This window comes from Haliotis asinina, chromosome 10, assembly GCF_037392515.1.
Source record: "Haliotis asinina isolate JCU_RB_2024 chromosome 10, JCU_Hal_asi_v2, whole genome shotgun sequence".
Taxonomy (NCBI): domain Eukaryota; kingdom Metazoa; phylum Mollusca; class Gastropoda; order Lepetellida; family Haliotidae; genus Haliotis; species Haliotis asinina.
This window is the reverse complement of record NC_090289.1, coordinates 42607521-42631411: the sequence shown is the minus strand read 5'-3', so window position 1 is coordinate 42631411 and position 23891 is coordinate 42607521. Positions and strand designations below refer to the sequence as shown.

Genomic DNA, 23891 nt, shown 5'->3' with positions numbered 1-23891 from the left:
CACAAGTTCAGTTACCCATGAGAAATACTTTCCATTTTCATTCAACAGCTAGAGCTGGATGTTGTATAAGCAGTTCCTGCCCATCCAACAGTATGTACATCAAGCTCCGAGTAAATGACAAGCATGTATGTAGCTGTAACCTATCCAACTAAGCAATCTGGTGCCAACCTGGCAGGTATCCATAATTTTACGTCCTGTGAGTATCTAGCAGGATATTCTGTATTGAAACCATATCACTGAGAAACATGTACAACCCCTGCCCCGGAGATGGGCCATTAAACTAGCTGAACTTCCTACACTGTCATGATTTCAAAAGCATGATGTGCATGTTAATGAACCACTAGCTCATAAATTTTGACATCCAACTTTGAAACTTTCATATTTATCGACATCATTAGTTTCAGGTCCTGTGTTACTGTGATTTTTACCACTCGGATCATGTTCTCTGGATCATGATATGAAATATGACTTCTGTGGGATACGACTACTGTGGAATATGACATCCATGGATATGATTACTGTAGAATATGACATCTGTTGGATATGATCACTGTGGAATGTGACATCTGTTGGATATGATCACTGTGGAATGTGACATCTGTTGGATATGATCACTGTGGAATGTGACATCGATGGGATATCATTTCTATGGGATGTGATGACTATGAAATATGACTTCAAGGGAAGATGATCATTGTGGAATATGACATCCAAGAGATGTGATAACTGTGGAAAATGATTTCCATGAGATAGGACCACTGAAGAATAAGACTTCAAGGGAAATGTGATCATTGTGGCATATGACATCCATGGGATATGACCACTGCAGAATATGACTTCAAGAGAATATGACCAATGAAGAATATGACTTCAAGGGAATATATGCATTGTGGAACATGACTTGCGTGAGATATAATCACTGTAAACTATGGATTTCGACTACTTGTGTGGATTATGATCACTGTGGAAAATGACTGATGATTATCTATACATTAATTCAAACAAACTTGTGTTCAGCTCTTGAAGCAGTGTGGAATGTAACCACTGTGCAATGCGAATAATGCAGATTATGATCACTGGTTAATAAAACATGGATTTAACAAAGTTTTTGCACTGGAAACAGAAGAAATCGTCACCATGGCATATATAGAAAACGACTGGGAGTTGTTTATATATGGATTAAACAAGCTTGTCCACACTTACGTCATGAATCCAACCTTCCCTAACATCATAATAGCATGACTACATTGACTATACACAGTACACCAATAACAGTCAAGATTCTTCACACTTTGCAACTTGACTGAGCAACAAAGTGTGTGATACAACCTGTATCTCCCAGCTTAATTACGCAACTAAAAAAAAAACAACAGCCATTGTTTTTAACAATGTAATCAGTAAGATAATTCATGCATATGCAATTAAGAAAGAATAAGCTGGATAAAGAAGACCCAGACTCCAGTCTATTCACTTAATCTGGATTACCATGACTGTGTTTTTGAATGTCGACTGTTGAAAATACACCAGCCATATTGAGGTCTGGACAGTCATAGGAAGAGTAGTGATCATGTGACCTAGCGTGCAGCTGATCGCAACATATCGGATGGCTTTTGAGACGAGGAAGCCCTCGACGAGCTAGTCATGGCCAGCAATGTATCCGAAGACGGCTAGCATGTATAAATTAATGAAAGGATCTGCTCCCAGCTTATAGATTTCTTTCTCTGTCTCAATGGCTGCAGCTCGTCCCAGTTGCTTCTCACTGGGCTTGGATCGGCTGTTATCTATGTTGGTGATTTAGCACTGTTAGGACAATTCTGGGAGTATTTACTTCTCTACAATCTTCTTGTTCCATACTAAAAGCTTATAAAAGTAATCATGTTAATGCCAATATTTTCGTACAAGCTTCAAGTGACTGTCAAAAGCAAGCAAACCTTATTGATACATGTTTGTGTGTCATTAGATGTAAATGCTACAAGGCTATTTTCAGTGATGTAAGTGAATTCATTTCACTATTGATCCACAACAACATGCTACCATTATTATTTGATGCTCAAGTCTTTCACATTGTTGGCACAGGGTTCCGGCTGAAAGAATCAGATGATATTCCTCATCGCCAAAAGTGGGACACTAATACAGTCGTCGATCTAATTGTTTTACCATAAGTTCCCTGATATTGTTCGTGGAAGTCGGTAACCATGATCGTATTGATTTTCTGTTACTTTGTTGGCAATCTTGACAATATCTAACTGAACATTACTGCTCAGTGTACCATCCTGAAAACACTAACACCGCACTTGGCAACCTTCAAGCTGTGAGATAGAGACCCCTGAACAATTCACCCTGGACCAGACGATCCAATGATAGATCTTGTGAGCAGCGAACCACAGTCAGGGAAAGGGCACATAATCGACCAAATTAACATGCTTTACCACTCCATCTGGTGTTCTAGGGATCATTTAATAGAATCACCACCGGGGCCCCAGTGTTAAAATTCCATTAGGAAGAAATCATCATAAATCACTTGAGTGAGTGAGTGAGTGAGTGAGTGAGTGAGTGAGTGAGTGAGTGAGTGAATGAGTGAGTGAGTGAAAATAATTATTTGATTGGCTGGATATTCATGCAGAATGTTTTACAGACCATCAGTTAATTGTTTTCACTAATACACGGATAATAGGCAAACACATAACAACTGTCTGTTAGTCAACAAAACATTCTCTTCTAATCAGTGTGATAACTACTCGACTCAAACTTATCAATACAGTTATCTGAATTTGCTCTCTTGACTAATCCTAATCCGTATTAAATCAAACGAAGATACTCTAAATGCAAGATCTTTGATGACAAAACATTTTCTTTAATGCTGACTGCATACTTCAGAAGAGTAGTCAACTGGATTAACATATTTTTATCATCTACACTGAATAAAATCATATGGTTTCCTATGGCTGAACTGGAGAGGTCACCACATTTATACAGAAAAATAGATGAACCATCAACAGGGGTTAATTTTTTTTTAAAAAAAACCACTTGCCACAGGGCAAGAAGAGCAAGAAAGTAAGACAGTAACTTGTCCTGACTTTCCACTTGCCCTGATTTTTATGACATAATCATGATGGTGTAATTATGAAAGAATAAATCAACATGGAACTTGATGTTAATGTTTATTGGACTATTTACTGAGAAGTGATAAATAGCAAAGAAATATAACTCTACTCCAGTATCATTGTGAAATTTAATAGCTACATTTTGAGCAGATATGGAATGAAATCTAAGTTTATATGCAATCTGAAACCATAAGCAGAAATTATCTAGGAGATCACAGACAAATAAGATAGCAGTATCTCACTGCCTAAAGAGACAAGGGACATATCCCCTGGATTAGGTAATGGCATTTTTAACCCCTGCATCCTGCAAAATAAAATCATACCATCACTGAGTAATTTCAATGGTTCCCTGAGGTCTTCTAGTCCTCAAGACCGAATGCTGCTTGTGTTGTTTTTCTTCCATAAAATAAATCATGTTTAGCAAAAATACTTTTTACATCTCAGATAAAGAAAGTATCCTTCTGGTAAGCACTTAAACTAATCCTAAAAATATACACCTCACATGATTAAGCTGCAAGTTTCATCCCAAGAGTGAGCACAGTTATTTTATTGTCATATATTTCCACAAACAAATGTGATTTCAATAATGTCACAGCTTTTCAATCCATCTCGTAAGAGGTTTACATGCATTCTTTTAAATGATGACAAGTTACATAAGGTCCAAGCATCCGAATTGATTTTGAGTTCACGACAGTGTATACGGTCCGATCCTCTCCCCCCACTGATACAAATTTGATACATGGTTCCTTGTCAGAATGAGATGCTAGCCAGACAATTCCATCCCACTCCATTCAAAGCAAAAATGTCGATCTCTGCAATGTGCAGCTAAATTCATTTCCTGTTTAACATGGACTGAGTGAGGCTGCTCTATGACAATTAGCCTTACAAAGAAAAGCGAGGGTATAAAAATAGCGAGACGGAAAGCATCGATACTTGGGGCTGTTTGCTCGACTAGTTTTGTAGCTAAAGCAACACATTACTGAACATTGATCATAGGCACTACAGAGTTGTATCTCAATGTGGGTCACATATACTGATTAACTATGCAGAGGCAAGTCAGTCCTCTCTTCTGGTGGCTCTGTCAGGTCGGTCTGTCACTGACTCCAGCTTGTCAAGGATGCTATATCTCACTGCTGGGCAGTACACAATGCTCAGCAATTCATGCTCTGTCCCTCATTTAAAAAGGTCTGATATCCCGCCACTCATGTTTTCTTATCTTCATCGCCTATGCTCTCCTACCCTGTCATCCATGCTTTCATACCTTTATCACCTACACTCTCCTACCCCATCATCTATGCTACCTAGCCTTAATACTCTATGCTTTCCTACCCTCATCACTATGCCTTTCTAAGCTCCTATGCTTTTCTACCCTTATCACATATGCTTTACTACCACCATAACCCATGCTCTCATGCTTCTTCACCTTCATCACCAATGCTCTCCTACCCTCATCACCCATGCCTTCCTACCCTCATCACTTATGTTCTCCTAACGTCATCACTTATGTTCTCCTACCCTTATATCCCCTATGCTCTCCTACCCTCATCACCAATGCCTTCTTATCCTCATCACTGCTGCTCTCATACTCTCCATCCTTATCACTATTCTCGCCTACCTTCATCACCTATGCTCTCCGAACCTATAATCCATGTGCTACCCCCATCACTCATGCTCTCATAACTCATCACCTATACATTTCTACCCAGATTACCTACTCCTGCCACCCAAGCTGGAATGCAACCCTACCCACATCTCCCTTGCTCTCTTATGCCCCTCACCCATGCAGTAAAAGACCATGTCGGCATGCACATATCTTCTCGACAACTGATAATGGACACTTCTATCATTCTAATAAAATCACTCACAATCTGATCATTAAATGGAATGTTTACCATTAAATGCTACAGTATTAACCATCACATGGAATAAAAATTTGATATTTGCATAAATGCATTTTGGCTGTTTAATTCATACTGAAATATTTTTGGTGGAACCCTAGTAGTTCTTACATATAAATATTGTCACAGTTTCAATGCATTGTGACAATTTCATGAGTGAGAATCATTTTCCTAGCAGCACATTTTTCAGCCAGCCAACTTTTCCCATAATGCTTCACTTCATCCAGCAATGAAGCAGCCAGGGCGCTTTAACAACCTTTGCCATTGCAACTGTCATTTAAACACACAATTATTCAAACAAAGTCACTGGGCATGGCGAACCAAACAATTCCCCAAAAGAAAATCGCTTTCTACAACCAACACCACTTAATGTGAAACGCATTAGCATGGGCTTTCACAACATTATGGCAATAGACATTCTTTATCATCCGCTGCCACAAATGTGCATTCTCTGTCAGACAAGAGCCCTGTGAGGGATGAAAATAATAGTTTTAATATAAATCTACATAGCATACTAAAACTTCCAAAAACATCTTCTGACCTGATAGGTTATCATATATATTCAATTATTCAGCAGAATTGATCTTTTCATAAAAAGTCTGTTCCAAAAAACAATACAAATATACATGAAAAATCTCTAAGGAAAGTATTATCTTCTAAGAGTTTTTAAGACAATAGAAATGAGCAGTATCTTACTGCAATTTGTTTACAATACTCAGGTTTCATAATCCTAGAGACCTCTATATACTACACAAATAAAGTCAACGGATTCCTTCATGTGAAAAAAGTTTACCTGGGTTGGCACATTAACTATACTGAAATAGTAGTGTAGCTCAGCGGTTAAAGCATTTGCCGGTCACGCCAATTGATTATCCTGTTGGGTACTGTGTGTGAAGCCCGTTTCTGATGTCCCATCCCATAATAATTCTGGAATACTGCTACAAACACCATAAAACTAACTCTTTCATTCACTAACTCATTAACTATAGCACTATCAGCATTAACTATATTGCAACTCTCACGAAAACCACGAGTGGTACTTTAGTGCTAAAGAAGCCATGGATACCACACAATGAGATTCAAACCCATGAGCCTGATAAAATCAAGGGACATAACTCTGCACAACTAATTGTGGCACATCATCCAGGCCACCCAAACCCTATACAGACGTAGACATCAACCAATAGCTAACACAACCATCTTTCTCACTGACATTAGGTATTTCTCAGCATTTCTTCATGTCAATCATACATGTTTTCTTCAAACGAAAACACTAAGTGCTTACTCTCACACAAATCCTGTCCCATGGTGTAAGGGGGTGGGGCCCCTATACACAGACACCATGCAATATACCAGAAAGAGAATTAACCCTGCATTTCTGTCACATCACGCTGACCACAAAATGAACTCATTCTTGAACAAATGAACAAATTCTTCATGAAAGTTCAAATGCACTTAAACATAATAAATAATTTACACTGTAGCTTCCAGTATCTTAACACCTACGACATATCTTACCATATTCTGTTGAGAAAAATTTCAGTTCACTTTACATATTTTCAAGGTAATTATGCCAAGACGCAGGAGGGACAAGCAGCCATAACTGATTTCTGCTTTCAGCAATTTTCCAGCAATATTGTGATGGGAACACCAAATATGGGCTTCACACATTGTACCTATGAGGGAAGTCAAACCTGGGTTTTCAGTGTGACACGCAAAGGCTTTAACCACAAGGCTACCCTATTGCCTCCTAACAACTGATGATTTTAGCTGTTTGCTACTTTACAAGCGAGTTAGGCTTTAAACTGATTAAACATGACTCCGGACATATAACACCATTTCCATACTATTCCATATTTCAGATACTACACAAAAACAAACCTCATCTACATATCATAATAAGAAATTCAAGAATACTCTTCAAAATAATCAATATTAACTATCTCACAAACATGTTCTTTTGAATGACTTGCAAAATTAACAGATATCAATTCTCCATTCTCTGGATCCTCATGTTCTCTTGATAATTATTGTTTGCACTGACACAGCAAATGGTCATTCTCTGTCCTTATTCTCTCAGTGTTAACATTTCTCTCTCATAACATTAACAGACATGGCAAATCTTGTTTACTCACTCCTCATTCAGTTTTGATAATACCAATTCTCTTTTTAACACTAACCGAGACAGCAAACCTTCATTCTTACTATTCTCAGTTTCTCAAGACGACAGGTACAGTAATATTCATTCTGCCAATCATCATTCTCTGATCATGAGAGAATTTCTCTCTCGTAACATTAACCGACACAGCTAGTCATCATTCTCATTCCTCACTCTCATTGATAAATGAAACATTCTCTTTTTGACATTAACTAACACAGTAAGTACATTCTCTCAATCCCATTCTTGTAATATTGAGAGACTGCAAATATTTTCCCCAATCGTCCTCCTCTCACCGAAATAGCAATTCTGCCTTGTAACATTAACAAATCTTCATTCCCAATCCTCATTCCCTGCTGATGCACAAATCTGTGTCCTTGACCCAAGGTCCACAGACAAGAAATTCCTCATTCCACATCACCATTCTCAATTTCAACAGACAAGAAATTCCTCATTCCCGATTGCCATTCTCAATTTCAACACAGACAAGAAATTCCTCATTCCTGATCCCCATTCTCAATTTCAACACAAACAAGAAATTCCTCATTTGCATTTCCTATTTTCATTTTCAACACAAACAAGAAATTCCTCATTCTCATTCTTTCTTGCAACACTAAAACAGATAAGGAAGTCCTCATTTCGAATTCTCATTCTCTTGATGGTCAAATTACATGAACTAGTTGAACTCGACAATACAGTAAGCCTATACCTCTAAGATAGCCACTTCCACACCACGTTAAATTCCTAAACGGACAGTGAGTGGTAAGTCATGTCTACAGCTTTATGAATCAGTAATGACCTGGTAATCAATGGCCATATGCATAGGACAGATAAATATGTTCAGGCCTCAGTTGCTGTCATTATTTCCGATCGAGGTGATCATCAGCAACAACACACTCCGTACACTTAATCAATAAAATATCATAAACCTATCCTGTCAAATGTTAGTGTCAACTATGGTGGAGCTGATGAAGATGACTATGGTAGGACTCTTACTGTTGTTTGTAACAGTTTCCCGAACAAGTGTCCAGAAAGATGGGCAATTTTAGTCATTTCTAGAGGCAGTATCAAGGAGTGAGCAAACAAGTTGGGTTAAATGCCACATTGAAAACTGCTGGTTTATGACTGTTGAGTGAGTGAGTGAGTGAGTGAGTGAGTGAGTGAGTGAGTGAGTGAGACATCTACATGTTTACTGTTTATGACATTAAACTGGATCTTCAACAACCCATGTTTGTTGTTAGAGGCGATAAATAGGATCTGGATGTATCATGTCATTGTATCCTAGTGAGTGAGTGAGTGAGTGAGTCATTTAGTCAGTCAGTCAGTCAGTCAGTCAGTTTTACAACACTTTTAGCAATGATCAAGAAATATCATGGCAGGGGAACACCTGAAATGGGCTTCACACATTGTACTCATGAGGGGAATCAATAAAGTCTTAAGTATAACAAGCAAACGCTTTAACCACTTGGCCACAACCACCTCTTCCAACACAACATGAGCTCTATTGTTACGTCAGCCCATACATACACCTAAACCATACATCAAACAATGCTTATCTCATAGTCCTTCACACCTTGAATTACATATATAGCTAGGTACAATTATTGATAATCGGACATATCGTTGCAGGGAAGAATTATCAAGTATCGACATGAAAACTATCTCACTGATAATATCATACTTTAACTATTATGGTAATACAAAACATTAGTATACACAAATAATATGCAGACATTATATCACTAAGAGGCTACTTCGAAGGTGACTCCAGGATATTGTTTTTCGTAGTAATCCATGAAGGAATGTCACTCCTCAACAATGATGTGAAATAACTTGGGACTTTTTTTCGTTTTTGTTCAAATGTATTTCTCCAAATATTACCGATAATTGACATTTAGTTACTATTGTCCATCTCTATGAACTTTTATTGGTAACTTATCAATATTTAGATATGATTATCCATCTGTATGAGCTTGTCAAACTTTTATTGGTAATTGATAAATATTTAGATACGATTATCCATCTGTATGAGCTTGTCAAACTTTTATTGATAACTGATTAATTTTTAGATATGACTATCCATCTCTATGAGCTTGTCAAGCTTTTATTGATAACTGATTAACTTTTAGATATGATTATCCATCTGTATGAGCTTGTCAAACTTTTATCGATAACTGATTAATTTTTAGATATGACTATCCATCTCTATGAGCTTGTCAAGCTTTTATTGATAACTGATTAACTTTTAGATATGATTATCCATCTGTATGAGCTTGTCAAACTTTTATTGATAACTGATTAATTTTTAGATATGATTATCCATCTCTATGAGCTTGTCAAGCTTTTATTGATAACTGATTAACTTTTAGATATGATTATCCATCTGTATGAGCTTGTCAAACTTTTATTGATAACTGATTAATTTTTAGATATGATTATCCATCTCTATGAGCTTGTCAAGCTTTTATAACTGATTACTTTTTAGATATGATTATCAATCTGTTTGAGCTTGTCCAACTTTTTTTGATAATTGGTAAACATTAAGATATGATTATATGTCTGCATGAGCTATATTGTCAGCCAGCTCTAATATCCTCCAATGCAAAATGTCACCAAGACAGGTCCTCAAACTGAAAACAACAAGTGGTAACTTGTGCAGTCACACACCATAACAATTCCTCCTATTCTGACAGCTTGTGTGCCTCCCAGCCCAGAAGTGTGCTTAAGTATACAGATCAGCTTGTACTTTATTACATGACCTGGGTTCTGAAGTCCTCAATATCCCTGACACTGGGCTCCCATCTCCACTCACAGAGAAGGCAGTGTTTCCTCCTACATAATTACAATAGCACAAACACACATAGACACTGCATTTCTTTCAAACTACATCAGGGATTCACTTTGTCATTTTTCCAATACAGAGGCCCCTCAGTAGTAACTGTGGGTCTCAAGTCCCAAGCCTAGATCCAGGATAGGGTCGTTCCATGCTGCAGTTAATAACTCAGTCCAGTATTTTTACTTATGTGATACCACTACATATACTGGAAACCAACAATAACCAACACAGTTGGCGAATTACTTAAAAGAATACAGACGTCTTATATTCAGGGACGACAACAGGAAAATCTATTTACAGCAGAAACCTCAACATTGTATCATGAAACTATGGTTTGGGGGCAATTTTGAAATAAAATGGGCAGAAAATTGCATTCTCCGTATATTTAAAATAACATGTACAATCTAAAATATACTATTCTACATTTATACGTAATCAAGTTTAGTTTTTTACCATTTTAGCAATATGAAGGTGGTGGACACCAGAAATGGGCTTCTCACATCATACTGATGTGGGAATCAAACCCTGGTCGTTGACGTGATGACTGAACGCCTTAACCACTAGGTTACCCCTTCGCCCCTACATTAAGTTATAGAATGCCATATCTGGGATGAAATCAGGTAAAACAGTGATGTATAAATTCCAATAATTTTTGTCACAACTTATTGAAAACAACTGAACAGTTTAGATTTAATCAATACGGAAGTCTCCCATTCCTGAACATCTGTTTCCATGTGAGTAGTAAATATGAATTGTTGAAATACCTGAAAGTCACCATCAATCTGACAGAAATTAATTTGACATCCATTAACACTACATCAATATTCACATTATTAACAGAAGTTTGACAAAACCTATCAATCCAAAACCTTCTTCAACATCAACATCTCCAGTTCATAAATAAACAATACAATGCACTATCCAAAGTTAAATGTACAATGCTGCATCGGAACAAAAGATGCTATACATATCTCGGGATGCACTGTGTCTTCAACTTGAAAGTAGACATTGAGAAATACCAATGTTTTGCCATGAACACAAACAGGAGAATATGAGATGCTGTGTATCGTAAAAGCTATCCACATCCAAAGAGACGCAGAAAAAAGCTATCATCACCATTGCACTCTATTGCCATAAAGCTTTTAAGGAATCAATGCATAGATCACTGCTATGTGTTACACTGGCATCATCCGATGTTTGTCAGCTAGCAACATAATCAGGGCCTCATCCAATACCTGCTCATCAGGCTTGATGAGTCGATGTACAAAGATACTACATATTGCCAGCAAACAGAGCTTCAGAAACACGTTCCTCAGGTAAATCTCCGCCTAATTAAGCATGGGTTCCGGATTTGAAGATGAGTTTTTTTGTCCGGTTTAATGCTTGTTCGTATATTTGTTGTCCAAAGCTGCACTTAGCAATATTCAAGCTTTAGTTTGGCGGTCAAAAATAGCCATGTCTGGAATACAATCCAGTGATCAACAGCATCAGTATCATCTAATGAGATGGGATACAATGACATGTCTCAGCCAAGTCAGCAAGCCTGACCAACCAATCCTGTTAGTCACCTCTAACAATCATGCTGCATGCCAGTTCTAACACCACTTCAGGCAATATTCCTTCAATATCATGTCAAGGGAAACAAGAAATGGGCTTCACATTGAACCCATGTAAAGAATCAAATATGTGTCTTGGGATGACAAGCTACTCCGCCGCCGTTTATCACACCCACATACATGTCACCTGGCATGTGAGATGTAAAGTTGTGCTCATATCCATTAAAAAGGTGTTTTCAAAATGTCAAGGTCACTTACCTGGGGGGCACAATAGCTCCTACGGTTGATGCAGACAGAGGGACTTTACTTTCCGTAATTGATTTGAACATTCATCTGCAAAGGAATGAAACTATACATAAGAATTCATCATCATCCACTATGAACATTTTGTTACATTCAAATTTCATATAAGCTCTGGCATCACTTTATAGCAAATGCAGACAATGCCTAATTTAACCTTGGAGAAAAATGTTCTCGCTACTGCTTACACTTCAAATGCATTTCTGCTGATTGTGCATAATTGTGTTCAGTTTGTCTGATAAGACATTCACTTGAGGGTTCTCGTCATATCAGTTTCACGATTAGCAACAAACTGACCAAACTGTATATTTATTCTATAGAGAATAGTTCATACAAGTCCCTTCTGAAGCGATTTAACTGAGCTTTTCCTGCTTTTTGAAATCATGTTTCCTTACAGTTATTCAACCCCATTCAAGAACATTCGTAACTAACACTCTCAAAATGTGACATGTGACATCAAATCATGATGACTGGACAAAAATCACAGCACCACTGTCAATGTTTTAATGATCATAAACAAATGCAATACTCATAAACAAAAAAAAACATTTTTTTGTACAAATGAAATTTCACGTAATGGTTTCATAATTTTGTCTCTTGCATTATAAGAAAACTGGAGCAAATTTTAATGAAACACCAAGAGATGTACTTCCTAGCAGGCAAACATTTCATTATTCCCAAAAATGCAATTCCCTATTCCCTAAATGAAAATGTAATGTAATACAAGTATAATGGTTAGGTCTTTAGCCTTGATCCACAATGCAAGCACACTGGATGGATGAAGACTGTTATGTTCACGAGCTGCATTCAAATTTTAGTGAAATGCTCAAATGACACATGATGAAGTACTTCACGATATATAGGACTCCATCCCTGGTCTAACTGTCGCCATAATGGTCGTCATCAACCATCTGACACATTATTGATTCAACACAATTGCTAATGTTTCCTAAGGCTATACACATTAGTCATAGTTTAAACATTTTCCACTAAAAAAGAACACAAATGGTACAGACTATTATTTTTGCTCTGATTTTAGATTTTTATGAAAAATAAGGAGTTACTACGTATGAATCACCTGAATCGTTGCATCTGGTAATTTCATTGACCATATCACAAACTCATATATTCAACAATAGCAACTGAATGATCTCAAGTATTATTTTAAATACTGATTATATTTTGGCTCATAAAACAAATTCTTTTGGCTTCTTACCATTACCAGCAATGATTCATGAATCCCTGCCAGACTCAGTTTTGCATTCCTTATATTTTTAAAAAGATTGAAAGACTGATGAACATAAAAAAACAAGACTGGGACAAATGGACATGGACATTTGTTAAGGTGAGCTACGACACTGGGTATGTGGCCCCTCATCCACATCAACCACTCACCCATACCAACTATTTTAGATACTCCTGTATTGTTACCAATGTCTGATATTGAAAACACATCATTAAGATCAGCCACATCTTAACACCTCCAAACAATAGGATGTTTTGTTAATACGTTTCATGATTTTTAAAAATCTCGAGCAATGAAACTCTATATTCTTCATTAAGTGTGTATCACTACCTTTCAGCTGTCACAATGAAGCCGATACAGTTGTGTAGTCAGGTTTCCAAGTTTGAAATGAACAGTATTTAAGTTTAGTTTTATGATGCTCTCAGCAATATTCCGAATGAGGGAACACCAGGAATGGGTTTCACACATTGTGTCCATGTGGAGAATTGAACCCTGGTGGCAAGCAGGCACTTTAACCACAAGGCTACCCACTGCCCTAAGTATTAAAGTGCAATTATGTTATCTTGATGTTGGATGCAAACCCAAGAGTGATGCAAAGTGTGGAGAATGGTCAACAGCATGAAGATCAATCTACGCAATTGGGATTCTATGGCATCTGTCAACCAACTATTAAGCCTGACCACCCGATCACACTAGTAGCCAAGCATGGATTACTGAAGATCAATTCTAGCCTGGATCTTCACTGGTCCAAAAGACCATGAGGTGTACCCCTTCAAAAAAAACATCTTATTGACCTGGGGTTTGAACAAGAACAATCGGGTCCCAATGCAATTGTTGTATATGACTCCTCACAGTTTCTAAGACTGGGATCATACATCTCCAAGATCTAGTGTGAAGTGCTAGTCCACTGGCAATCGTCTACTTTACATAACTATCATCCAGTCTCATATAAAAGGCTCAAGACCTAATAGCAATATTCTCCTTATCATTACTAAATCACATCAGGATAAAGGCTTTAATTTCATCTCATTTCAAAATGTCCTCCCGCTTTAGCGCTTATTTGGCCATCTTGTATTGTATGTGAACAATTTTTTGGGACAAATATTCCTCCATAACATGTAATTTTTAATTATATCTACTGGAATTGTTGGCCTGAATAACTCCAAAGCGTGTCACTTCCTCTGTCACCATTTTACTGGGGGAAAAACAAGAAAAAATCCTCAGTAGCTTGAATTTATTATTTATAAACCATTTTCTCCATCTTACATCATTACAGTGCGTTCTTAATGCTCTGAGAACACAGCACATCTTTGTAGTGATTGACACTGATAAATGTCATAATTGCAACGTTCTAAGGGAAACATGTCAAAATCAGGACTCTGATTCATTGGTAGCAGTTAACTCATGTCTGTATAACATGTTCAATCAACAAGGTGAAGAGCCTGTACAATGCTGACACTCCATAAGACCAACAGAAAACTATTTCATTTTCTTCCTTTCATCAGATCTACATCCCATACCTTCAGGTAAATTAAAATTTTTTGTCACAAATGAAATAATGTATAATACACAATCTAATTCTGTGCAATTCTGGAAAATGTCCTCTTCACACCTTGTATCTAAGTAACTTAAAGTCAATTTTGACACAAACTTGTTTCCAAAACAAAAAAATTTAACTACAACAAATACAAATCTAATTCTCTGCAATTGTTCTGGTAAGGAACTAAATCTTGTATCAATATAATCCAAACCTTTTCCATCGATATAAACACAGCCTGATTCCAAAAACATAAAATTCAGCAATGACAATTCACAATGACAAACACAAATAATTCAGATGAGCTTTTCAAGTCTACATCTCAGATTGAGGCAATTTAAACCTCTACACTCACACAAACAAAACCCATTTACAAAACCAGAAAAGTCACCTCTGACAATACACAATGATACAAACATAATTCACTGCAGTTGTTCTGACAAGCAGTGAGGAAAGTGTTACATGTATAAGCAGAGCTGAAAGCTGCACACACAGAATACAGCAAATCTTTCCTGTCCATCTTACTGCATATTTGATGTCACCCTTACATGAAAAACAGAAAAAGAACAACCCAGGAGACAATGACAAGCAGAGAGAAGTGACTTGGCACTAAGCTTGCAATGATAACTAGAGGTAGAAGATCACAATGAAAGGGACTTCCACAATATTGATTTGCCAATAACATGACACGCGTTTCGTACCAGCTCTGCAAATGGAGGTACGTAAATCTGTAGCTAAACAGCCACATTTTCATTCCGTTCAATATCAGAGAAAAGACAGCACTGGCAACGTGGCATCAAAAGAAATAACGCTTTGTAGGATTCATCAACATTGCCGCAGTGTCATGGACGGCAAACGTTGCATGATGGGAACAAGTGCATGTATCTCTGGTCCGAGTTAGTCGAAACATATGCAAAGGGAGAGTTATGAAAAGGCAGATTTGATGACAGCTCTCATCAATGTTTAATGTCATATTTGAGGGAAAAATCAGGGTTATTACAAGACTCAGGTTGATCAATATGATTAGTGAGGTAATTGTATTCCAGTAATCTAACAATTCAAAGACAAGGAACTTTGATAAAAAAAATCCTTTTTGAAAGTAAATCGAGAAAGAAAAATGATTATCAATAAAATTTCCAATGTCTTGGAAAAGAAATTGATATAGTATAGACATTAGTCCTTGAATCAGTAAAGAATATGCTTCATTCAGAGAAACTGCCGACTTGAACACAGCTTGGAGAAATGGATAATAAGCAACTAAATCATCTAATATACCCACATTCCAGGCAATTATAGGGATGAGCTCACAAATAAATGTGTTACATTTGAAAAAGATGACTTGTAGTCGAGAACTGGTGAGGTCCCAAAAGATTAGACCCTTCAGCGGTGGGTAGCAAAGAATGGTAGACATTTCGGAGGGTTCATGGAAATATGGACATTTTGTACAAAAATAAAGCATTTTTGTCATTTTGGGGAGTGTAATGAAAAAAAATGACAAGGGCATGGGGAGGGTCATCCCAAAATAGGTCAAGCATTAAGGAGGCTTAAGTGCATTAGTGCATGAAAAGAACCAGATCCACCCATCCTCCACTGTAATAAATGACTTGCTCCTTAAAACATACTGTCATGATGGAAGTTCAAGTTCTGACACGAATGAAATATGTCAATATGTACAACTAGAAAACAACTCTTTCTGTCATATGGGACAAGAAATATCATGAAATGTCACTTAAGCATTGATTTTCCTTCCTATACAAAGTTGTCTAAAAAAAATCAGAGAATCAGTTCTGTTTTGGGGAACCCCATATTCATAATGCAAAACAGACAACCAAGTCTCCTTTAAATTTCTTGAGGAAGACATCTACATGTTTACTGCTTATGACATTAAACTGGATCTTCAACAACCCATGTTTGTTGTTAGAGGCGATAAATAGGATCTGGATGTATCATGTCATTGTATCCTAATGAGTGAGTGAGTGAGTGAGTGAGTGAGTGAGTGAGTGAGTGAGTGAGTGAGTGAGTGAGTGAGTGAGTGAGTGAGTGAGTGAGTGAGTTTGGTTTTACAACGCTTTTAGCAATACTCCAGCAATACCATGTCGGGGGACACCAGAAAATGCGCTTCAAACACATTTCAAATTATCCTAGTACTACTGATTGTTGATATTGTTTCTTCAAGTCACTCTCAGCAGGGGTTCAATAATTTTTTTAAAAACCCTCTTGCCACAGGACAAGGGCCTCTTAGAATGTAACGAATTTCCCACTTTCCCTGATTTATATGACATCATCATGATGATGTAATTATATAGAATATATCAGCATGGAATTTGATGTTGATGTTTACAGGACTGAATAAATGAGGTTTACTGATAAACAGCAACAAAAGATAACTCAGCTTTATTATCATTGCAAAATTTTATAGCTACATTTTGATCAGATATGAAATGAAATCTAAGCTTATTTGCAGTCGGAAACAGTAAGTAGTAATTATCTAATATCCCACTGACACGTAAGACACCAAAATGTCATTGCCAAAAATGAAAACTGACTTGTCACAGGCATCAGGCAATGGGATTTTTGAACACCTGAGTAACAGCTTCATAATTTTTCATTTTGGCATATACATGTTAATTCATTAGTTCCGTGCATTTAAATTCTGTGTCAGAGCCAGAGCAGGGTAATATGTTTATGGTAACAGACTCACTCTTAGGTCTGAGAATTGTTTTATGTAGAGTAGATGTTTAGAATTTGCAGAGATTTTCACTCTCCCTTGTGCCATACAATATAAGTCCTTGAGCCTGAACTTTGCTCTCTGCATCATTTGTGGTATGTTGTGGTGTTTTCATATGATCTACAAAGTATTTGGTGCTGACTGTACCTGTCTGAAATTTAAATGACTTGGACTTTGACCTTGCGACTTAATTCCACAGCTGCCTGTATACTGAATATATGATAGATGTCATGAGCAGCAATGAATGACGTTGCAGCATGACATGTAATGAATTAAGTCACTGGACATGGACAGCTAGGGATGCAACATGATCCCGAATCCTCATGGAGACATCCTATTGCAAAATAAATCTCTTCTTGAAAATCTCTTCTTCTCTAAAAGAAAACAATGATTGATTGGAAAGCACTCAAACACCTACACACAATTTCCATTGTAAGTAAAGAATGTCCATTACTGAGTAAGTGAGTGAGTGAGTGAGTTTGGTTTAATGCTGATTCCCAATATTGCCCCCATGTGGGGAATCAAACCTGGGTCTTTAGTGCAACGAGTGAACACTTTGACCACTATGCTACCCCATCTCCTCCCCTTTACTGAGATGAAATGATATTGACATGTTTAAATGTAAACAAACTTAAACTTCAACAAATTAGACATTTATATTTGTTTCAAAAAAATTGTCTCTTTGACATGAATATTTAAAAGACGGAAAATATGAAAGTAGATAGAACAAGAAAAGTCAATGATGACACTATTTAAACAAGCAAAGATGATCAATAATGAAATCCCAAACCAATTTCAAAAATTACATTTTTAAGTGGAACATTCTGATAACAAGAATACTTATGCTGGATTAAACAATCAACAGATGAAACAAACCTTTTGAGAATTTGAAAGCATTTACCATCAATTACTATCAGATACATGAAGTCTATCGCTGCATCTGTCCAAGTTAACAGATCAATAATTATGGATCTTATGGATCTTAGGACCTTATAGATTTTATGGATCTTAGCATTTTATTGATTTCATGGATCTCATAACATATAAAGATTCCGTTCAGGTTCTCGTTGGGCTCTCGAACAGTACCAATTCATAAGTCTTAAAAATCTTTCAGTTGATTTATGAGTTTTCACAACAAAACAAATAAGTGCAATTCAAAAAAATCTTTTGTTAGAAAACATAGGGCACGCTGTCTTTTTCAAATTTTCAAATTAAGCTTAATGAAAAGCATTACAATTGTAAGTACAACAAATATTCCAACCGCCACAAATGGTGAGAGTTCAGTTCTACATCACACTCAGCAATATTCAAGCTTTATGGCAGCAGTCTGTAAATAATCAATCTGGAGCAGACAATCAATGATCAACAGCATGAGCATCAATATATGCAGTTGGGATATAATGTTAAAATAGTCAGCGAGGCCTGACCCTTTTCATGACAAGTAGGGGTTGCTAAAAAACAATTTCAACACAGATTTACAGGGTCAACCTCGACAAACCATTAGGTATCTTCAGTTTTGGTGCACAAACAGATGTCAGTGACGGAGTTACCTCGGTGATGGAGTGACCTATGAGGATTATTTTTTACCTATCAGAGGCAATCCTAGTCTTCAAGTGAACAATATTTTTTTTGCGTTTTCCAAGCGTTAACAATGCATTTAAAGCAAAATGACTCAATGAAAAAAATGATCAGATTTATGAAGCCTTTGAGGTCAAGTCATCCAGTGAAAATGATGGGCGTGGTCAAAGACAGGACAAAGGATGCTGACATCTAAGTAAGTGGCCTCCATTTACTTTATTAGGTGAGTTTAGTTTTACGCCGCACTCAGCAATATTACAGCTATATGGCGGCAGTCTGTAAATAATCGAGTCTGGACCAGACAATCCAGTGATCAACAACATGAGCATCGATCTGCACAATTGGGTGAGTGAGTGAGTGTAGTTTTACGTCGCACTCAGCAATATTCCAGCTATATGGCGACGGTCTGTAAATAATCGAGTCTGGACCAGACAATCCAGTGATCAACAACATGAGCATCGATCTGCGCAATTGGGAACCGATGACATGTCAAGTAAACCAAGTCAGCGAGTCTGACCACCCAATCCCGTTAGTCGCTTCTTACAACAAGCATAGTCGCCTTTTATGGCAAGCATGGGTTGCTGAAGGCCTATTCTACCCCAAAGCCTTCACGGGTGTACTTTATTAGGAATCAATGATCTGGACGGGTATCAAACTCAAACACCATTTTGTCATGCACTTCTTGGAAATAATTAAGCTTAGCTTATTAGTCCACTATAGTACTGAGGTCTTCCTAACCTAAGGGGGCAGTGGGGTGTGTAAAGTCCATTTCTGATGTCCCTTGTCGTGATATTGCTGGAATACTGCTCAGAGCAGTGTAAAACCATACCCGCACTCCACCTGGAAATGATACAGGATTTAACTCTAAGTATACATGTATCACACACAGTACAGTCTCATGTTGTAATTGATGCATCAATGTATTGATAAATTGTGACAGGCCTGGTGGTCTACTGCAACAAAGACAACCTGTGACCTGACAGTTTCAAAATGTAGCTGAGAGGATATTTCGTAGGATGGGCAACAATCCTTGAAAAACAAGGAAGTGTTGAATCATCAAACGATTGTGGCCATGCACTGGCTCAGAGCTGACAAGGAAAATTATTTAACATACAACACCAACTTGACAACAGTTGTTTAACAGAACAGTTTGGACAGTTAACAAAGTCAAACAATCAATGGTCAGTAATTCACCTCCCACTCAAACACTCTCTGGTTTGCATTCAATACTTTGATTAAAACGCATGTAACACACATACTGATAACACATTACTTATATTATATCCTCAACAGCTTAACACAAGGAAACAGACAGGATTTGATGAGCTAGACAAAACTAATAGTAAACAATGATACTACTCAAAAGAAGACAAGGACACACAATTCATGTATATTACATTAATCAATCAGTAACAGATTTCATGACATTGCAGAATTGGGTTTTCCGTAACTTCTTTTGAACAGTTTGTGACAGCTTATCTACAGCAATGAACACATAATAATGGTTCAGCACAGCCTTTAACAACATTCCAGGAATATCAAGGCTTGTTTCACACCTGGCAACCATGTGGGGAATCAAACAGAGGTCCTTTATGTGAAGAATGAACGCTGCAACCACTAGGCTATCTACCACCTGCTTAACTACATTGACATGAAAGTATCGGGTGATCCTTAGTATTTGTGAGTAGTATATACTGGAGTTACAAAGAAGTTGGATTTTAAGTTCAAGGTCATCCAAAGCTGTATAGTTACACAATATGCAACCTTGATCAAAACAAGGACATTTTATATACAGTTCTGGAAATAGATTAGACTTAAGTCTGCAAAGAAAAAAACTTTCTTATCCATGTCAAAGTGACATTTATGCGATAATTGAAATGAGATAGGAATAAAGCAAAAGCAAAAATATCCAGATCATAAATCAGAAAATTATTATTCATGTTATAAAACATAACAACCACGTAAAACCTGAAAACAGTAATGGTATACGCCCACAACAGAAGCTGATCTAGTGTCAGTGTTCCACATTGTTTAATGTTATTATTCAAGCAGCATGTATCCTGGTCACATATATCCATAAAAACATCCCCCAAAATACTCATGGTCCATGATTTACTTTGTTAAATACTACAAAGCAGTTAAGTACATATTGGTCCCTGAGGCCCATGAATTGTTTCTGAGGGTGAACTATCAATATACACTCTTTCACATTCAGGAATGGAAGTAAACCATTGTCCACATCCAACAACCTTCAAAGACTGCTGTGTCCAATGTATGGTGAAAGTATACTCACTCACTCACTCTCTCACTCACTCACAGTATGAGCTAAGAATCCACTGTACAGCACAATCATTAATCACGATGCAGTTGCATCAAACCATCAATATCTCGAAATGTTTACATGAATCCACTCAACTTCAACACAATGGTGTTTCTCATTCAGAGCCCATTTCAGAGACAAGACAATAAATGGAGTTCCTTAGAAACTCTTGTAATTCTTTATACACCCGTATAAATAATATTTGCACATATTTTATAATAAGCAGGGTGGTGGGGTAGCCTAATGGTAAAAGCATTCGCTTGTCATGCCAAGGACCAGGGTTCGATTCCCCATGTGGGTACTATGTGTGAAGCCCATGCCTGGTGTCCCTGCTGTGATATTGATGAAATATTGCTAATCTGACGTTAAACCAAACTCACTCACTCATCATGAGAAATACTGACTCAGCAGAAATGAGAACTGTGTTACTAACTACAAAGCACTGCCACTGTCAGAATTTACGTCATATTTATCTCTACGGTCCATCAAATTTTTAGTTCAAGGTCCATTTATTTCAAGGATCATCTTTGTTTGTCATAATGTTTGACTACAAATTTACACTGATGCAAATACAAATAGAACTGTCAACCAGTGTTGACAAACATGCAATTCCCAACTCAACTCCTACACTCACAAAATCACATCCTTCCATGTTGAATCATGACTTCAGTCCCCTTACGTCTTCACTTACAAACACACAAAGCATATAAAATCATTTTTCTCTTAAATATTTATTTGATGAATACCAAAAGTGCAATACCTGACAATCAAACATTCTATCAAAATACTAGTACTCCTGTCCCGGAAGCAAAATGCACACACAATTTGAAACGTTAAATTGGATATGTCGCAACTTGATGCAAATATGGACAAAAGAAATTAAAACCCCCACAAGCCCCAAAACTGATTCCTGAGATTCTTGCATCAAGTAACCAGCAAAGATCTCATAAATTACAAATACCAGTAATAACCAACTCAATCAATCCTGAACATTTCAGCCACACTTCCACCTTCCAAGAGGAAACCGAAAGATAATTCATTTGTGGAGTTGCTGTGCTAGCTGGGCAAGTACAGTCTGCAATGGAGGATGCCCAAGTCATAAGATTGAGGTCAGGCACAGTTTATAATACTGCTATCAGCCAACAGAGAGCTTGTGGCAGAAAAATCGAGACAGACGAATGTTTGTTGGCTACAGGACAAGCGATGTTAGACAGAGTTCATATACTGCAGCCTGAGTCATAATAGCCTGGGTGAATCTCTCCACAAAGCTACATGTACTCCTGTAGTCAAACAGCCACATTTACCTGATACATACCTCACCACCTTCACAGCAGACATGGTGTTGTTGATCGCAAGGTGGGATTAGTGCATGACTTCTAAAACAGGACTGTCCTGCAGTTTTTTGGAGTGTTAATTATACATTGTTTAACAGGATAAATATGACTGTTTTTTCACTATCAAAGGAACACAGGACAATGTGTGTTACTATAGTTCTAAAGAGGACTGAGTTTTACTCTGAATATACATAAGACAGCAAGTTTTACTATCCAACTAAATAGATGAATTTGTGCATAACATAACAATCAGAGGATTATTATGATGATTGTAATAATTCATATTAATACTGTAAATATAGATTGCTTAACGACCAAATGAATGACAAGACCATATGTTATCCAATCAAATTAAACTATAAACAACAAAACCATGCTTTAGTGGGACATAAAATCAGACGTTACCAAGGAATTATTTTGAAACACGAAGAGGTATCTCCATGAATATACAATAATAATCTATTATTTGTTCTTATCAACCTTACTACCATATCACAGGTTTGATTTTAGAAAACTGTCATAACAGAGCAAAGTTTAACTTAACTGAACTGCTATTTTTTCTCCTAAATACAATTCAATCTAATAAATATAATAAGTCTATGACTAAAGTCGCAAGACCACAGCCAGAATCTAGCAAAATTCAGACAGGTACAGTCAGCACCAAATACTTTGTAGATCATACAGAAACACCACAACATACACAAATGATGCGGAGAGCAAAGTTCATACTCAAGGACTTATATTGTATGGCACAAGGGAGAGTGAAAATCTCTGCAAATTCTAAACATCTACTCTACATAAAACAATTCTCAGACCTAAGAGTGAGTCTGTTACCATACACATCTCATTACCCTGCTCTGGCTCTGACACAAAATTTGAATGCAGAAAACTAATGAATTAAAGCATATAAAAATGAAAAATACTGAAGTAAACCCATGTATATTTTGATCGTGATAACGATTGCTGTTTTATAGCAGTACCAATCTTACATCCATATGGAAATCCTGTAGTACTAATCCTCTTAGGTTTTAGGAAGTCTTTGGTCACATTCTTCAATCTTAGAGAGTGAGTTTGTTTTTACTCTGCTATTAGCAATATTATGTCTTAGCCACAGCTGGGGACATTCACATCACATTTACCCATGTGTGGAATCAAACCTGGGACTTCAGCATGACGAGAGAATGCTTTAACCACTAGGCTACCCTATTCTTAGACTAGCAACATGTGCCCCGAACACATGCAGCATGTGCCTCCAATACAATAACATGTGAAGAAATTACATGAATAATTAATACG

General features: G+C 37.0%; 1 protein-coding gene across 28 annotated transcripts in view; it reads right to left on the bottom strand.

The window, feature by feature from the left end:
- LOC137298960 (bromodomain adjacent to zinc finger domain protein 2B-like) overlaps nucleotides 1–23891 on the bottom strand; it is a 99626-nt gene that overhangs the window by 57897 nt on the left and 17838 nt on the right. For all 28 annotated transcript variants that reach the window (XM_067831388.1, XM_067831379.1, XM_067831380.1 and 25 more), the window contains exon 2: nucleotides 11811–11885. The gene's annotated coding sequence lies outside the window, so the exon portion shown is untranslated. The remainder of the gene's footprint in view (nucleotides 1–11810; nucleotides 11886–23891) is intronic.